Source organism: Egretta garzetta, unplaced genomic scaffold (assembly GCF_000687185.1).
Source record: "Egretta garzetta isolate BGI_Z169 unplaced genomic scaffold, ASM68718v1 scaffold19, whole genome shotgun sequence".
Lineage (NCBI taxonomy): Eukaryota > Metazoa > Chordata > Aves > Pelecaniformes > Ardeidae > Egretta > Egretta garzetta.
Genome location: NW_009260768.1, coordinates 77,394 through 82,387, shown reverse-complemented (window position 1 = coordinate 82,387; position 4,994 = coordinate 77,394).

Genomic DNA, 4,994 nt, shown 5'->3' with positions numbered 1-4,994 from the left:
GTTGCTGGGGGGGCCTCCTTCATGGCCGTAACCGGAGCGAACCCTGCGCTCGTGTGAGGGAGAGCGAGGCCTGGGCTCAGCCGGTCCCGGCAGCGGCACCTCCGCCACCCCCCCGCAGCCGCTGCAGGGACCCTGCCAAGGCGAGCGGCCAGGGGAGGTCAGCCCTCGGTCAGGGGGGCAGGGTGAAGCTTGCCAGCTAAGCAGTTTTTGTTCTCGGTGCAGAAAGAAAATAGTTTCGTTAAAGCGCTTTGAACAAGTTGGCACGTATTTCCTCTTCGCTCCTCTGAGGAGAGCTTTCCAGCACTGCTGGGATACAGCACCGGGCTGAACAAACACACCAGTTCTGGGCCTCGTGCGGGGGCTGTACGCAGGCAGCGATAAAAAGTGAGTGGAAGTTTTTATCCACCGCTAAGTTAAAAAGAAACAAAGATGGTGTTTTCAAGTGCTTAATAGTAAAATTTTCCTAAAAGTCGGCAACCCTTCACATGAGGGGTAGAGCAAATAACAAGCAAGGACTGACAAATCCCGCTCTTCATGTGACCCATCCCTGAGCACAATTGTCCTGTTTGTCATTTGTGCAAAAAATTAACTGGCCATCAATTACACGAGCATGGTGCAAGGTGATATAACTGCTGCCTACGCAGAAATACACTGACTGAGGGTGCAGTCTGTAAGGTGAGAGGCGAAAAGGTACAGTAATGTTTTGCATTACTTTGGGTTTTGATGCCGTTTTCAAATTACGTAGAGAAGCCTTATGTACAATGTGTTTGGTCAGGTCAGCAAGTCTGGCTCCATGTGGCTTACTGACACTGGTTATGTTCTGTAGGCATAAGGACAGCGATAAACCACGTATGACTGAGAAGCAAGCATGCATGCATGTGTGGTGTAGCTCAGCTGCAAGCACGTGTCCGCATCAGGCTTTCCTGACATGGCTATAGTGCAGAAATCACATACATGCGATTACATATGCAAAGATTACATTAAACATTTGTCTCTCCTCATATCTCCTTAACTTTGATATCCGCTGACTTTTTCTTTCGCTGTTTTTCTGCTTTTTTTCTAACAATAATCTTAAGCTAAAGAAAGGAAGACGTGACTGAGGAAACTGGGATGAGTTTAGCACAAGGAATTGTCACTTTGCCTCAGCTGGAAGGACCTCTTTCAAAATCTGCGATGAGTATCAGAGTTCACCCCTTAGACAGAGGATGGCCCCATGTGGAGATAAATTCCACATTAATTATTCCACATGGCCTTACCAAAAAAACCCCCATTTCTCATAGGAGAGCAGGATGTGGTATAAAATTAATAACATCCTGGTGATCTTGGTAGAGATGTGGAAGCCAGTCATTCCTGAGCTCTAGTCCAAGTTTTAAAACTAAGTGATCTTTGCTGGCTTGACACAGCCCTCATCTGACCTTCGGTAATGCAGAGGACTCCTGAGTTTCTACAGTTCATCTTGCAGTTAAGTAGTTTTCAGCAAAGGAAAATCCTACCAATATTTCTGCTTTTGTGTTTCTCGACTGCAAAGTGAAACTGGTAACAGCACTTGTGCTTTCTTTCAAAAAGTTTAATGCCCTTGCTATGAGAAAATTACTGCCTCTTAGTGAAGGAGAGAGTTAAAAGCAAGGAAGCCAAAACCAAAACATACAAACAATATTGGTTGCCTACTATTTGAGAAGCTAATGAACACCTACTAGTGAAGTATAACCAAAAAAACATATGCTGTAAGCAGTAGAAGCAGGTTAAGAAAATCATAGTCATGCAGCAGAGAAGGTAACAAACAGCCAAGCTCGCGCAAGGGTGGCTAATGAGTCCTTGCCTTCCAGGCCAGCAGCGAGATGCACCTAACACCTGGACTACAACAATAAAGGATGAATGAATGAAGAGTAAAAGCTGTTTTCTGGTGACTCCCAACAGCAGTATCACCTTCATAACCCAGGGCATCCCTCACCAGAGACCAGAACTGCTTCAGGACAAACAGGCATCTCCTAGGGCTACCTGTGCTTCCCTTCAAGGCGGCTTCCATCACTTGTTCTCCCTGGTAGTCTCAGTTTTACCCTTTTCCTTCCTCTTTTTCCTCCTTTCACTTCACTTTCCCCCATGAACAAGCCTACCCGGTGACTTCGCTAAAGCCGCCCTTTGCTCTGGCCTCTCCCTCCAGCTGCCCCACGTAACCATCACGCTCCAGGCGTCTGCTTCCTGCTGTCCCTGCCACTCCTGCCTGCTGCCGCCCTGCTCTCAAATTTGTCACCTCATTCTCTAATACTGTCATCCCACATACCCGGCTTCCTCAGTCACCCAAGTCTTGGGTAGTCCTGGCCTCCTCCCTTCTCTCCCCTTCACGTTCCCATTGGCTGGGGAGCACTCCAAAACCTAGGCATGCCATTCCCCATCTCCTGGCACAGGAGCATGGCGCTCAGCGTGCTGCAGAGCGGGAAGGGCTATTCCTGTGCTGAGGATGACGGGGTTCCCTGGAGAGGACACTGAAGTGGGCTCAGCGTCATCCAGCTCAGCGGGGGAAGCCAAATAGCTCAGTCCTGGGTCAGGTGTTAACCCAGCTGCATCCTCTCACCCCAGCAGCCCAGGCTTCATCTCTAAGGCAGGGTGCGTAAGGTCTTTCTCCGTTTTGCTTTTTTCCTTCCTCTTTGCCACTTCTTTCCTTAGCTTTCCTGTCCCTGGAAAGTCCAGGAGTGACGGGAAGCAAATGCTGCCCATTTGTGCTCACAGCTCTTCCCATGTGGCTGCTAAGGAAGCTTCTCATTTTGAGTTCTCTTGCCCTACCAGAGAGGACAATGGACTCTGGAGATACTGCTTTAATTATTGCCTTGCTGGGAGACCTGAGATTAAGTAATGTCTCTCTCTATGCTGCAGTTTGCACCTTTTTTTTTTTCTTTTTGTAAACTGCTTTGAAATCTTCCTGGAAGGAACTGTGTACTGAAATTGAGCCTGCACTTGCCATGCTCACAGTACCATTCTCGTTGCTTCACTTACGTTACCCCTTCCTTCCCCTCAGGGCCGTCCCCAGTTTCCTTAGATAGAAAGGTAGTTACTCACCACATGCCTTTGGTGTTGCATGATTCAACTTCTGATGTGTGAAGAAGGGGCAACCACGTAGGAAATGTGATCTTTAAAAAAAGGGGGGATTCCCTCTGTAGTGCTTTCCACAAGAGAAACTCTCAAGAATTGCGAGCGGGTCTGTTGAGAACAATCACGGCTTAGGGGGGCTTCACAAGGAGAACAGAGGGACAAAATTCAACTCTCACCAGACCTTTCCCCAGCCGGGACACGCTCTGTGGCCTCGGGTGCAGGCTGAGAGGGTTGTGTGAGCTCTGGAGAGCACGTGGGCTTGCACCATTGACCTGTGCTACACTGACCACAAGTGTATTTTCACTACAGTGTCGTGTACCTCCTACGTGGGGTATGAACATCCATGTAAGCTTGCAGTTACATAAATAGCACTGCATTTCCTGTAGAAAGCAAGCACTGGGAGGTAAAGTGGACTTCACAGGAAACGTCTTTTGTCATTATTTGGGGTGCAAAAAGGCCAGGACTAACTCACGGAGCCAAGAAATCAGCAGGGAGTCTGCACAGCAGCTGCTGGTGCACTCTGCTGCTCTCCCGCCGATCAAGTCCCTTGCTTTCTTGACCGACAAATTCACGCATAAAGCGGCCGGAGTGTGTCAGGGACTGTAGAATTGTCTGCTCTCCACAAGTGCAGGTTAAATGATTACAGGCCCAGGAGCGTCTGCCCTTTACAAGCTTGTATGATCTGATTTAAATGCCTTGTGCTTCACGTGGCAGATCTGCCGTAGCACATGCACTGCTGGGGTAGTTCACCTGGGCAGGAGGTGAAATGGGGTTCATCTCTGATCTTGTGTTTGATGGTTTGGATCGTTTACAGATGATAACATAGCTGAATTTACATCGGGCAACTTCTACAGAAAAGACATGAAGTAGCTTTATGATGGAGCAAGAAATAGCCATGGGTTTTATTTTAGCTTGTCAGAGAAAACTAGAAACAAAAGAAATCCACACGTGATCTATGAGGGGGTGTCTGGGGTGGATCAGGAGGATTTAAAATTACCGGGAGCTTTGGAGCTCAGCAAGCTTGAAGAGCTCATGCCTCAGCTTGAGCTCTTCAGATCTATTTCTCCTGGAACTCCTGCAGGGAAATTTAGTACTTTCTGAATTTGTAGACCCAGTTTTAACATGCTTCTAATTAATAGGACACTGATATCCCTATGTGGAACTGTTAAAGTCAGTACTTTGAGGTGAAATGACCATTTTTGCTCCTCTAAGTATGTGGGGGGCACATGCACTTGGTGGTGATTGATCCTTTACTTAGGCCAGTGTTTGTACCTCACTCGGAGTCCTTCCACCACCCAGGAGGGGGAAGGAAAATAGCTGTTCAGAGGAACCATTTGCAGTTGGTAACAGGTTTTCCCAGTTTGCCTACCAAACCAAGCAATGGAGCTACATCTTTTTGTGTGCTGTTTACCCTCATATTATGTCCCAAAAGAATTACTTACACGTATCTTATTCTCCTGCCAGTATCTGTCTCAGAGATGGAACCACATTTGTAAGGTAGCATCGTCAAACTGCCTGTGTGCCTTCACTGCCCTTTCCCTTGCTTCCTCTGACTCCGCTCTGAATTCCCACTCTGGATTCCCTCTTTTGTGCTGTTTGCCTCCAGGACTGTCCTTGCTACTGGAGTTTCTGTCGCCTTTCAGAGGGCCACTGGGATCCGAGTTGTGTTTTGAGGAACCAAACAGCACCTCAACACTTGAACCGCAAATGTGTGGAGAACTGTCCTGCTGCTCCTTTTGGCCACCAGCTGATGCCTGGAAGCATGAGGTACGATAGCTTTGTTACTCGCGTGTGGAATGACAGAGGTTACTCATAATCGTTAAGTCACCTAGCAGCACGGAGCAGAGAAGGGTGGAAAAGCCTTCTGGAAAGTAAGGAGTGTCTGTTGTCCAGCGGCTGCTGTGACT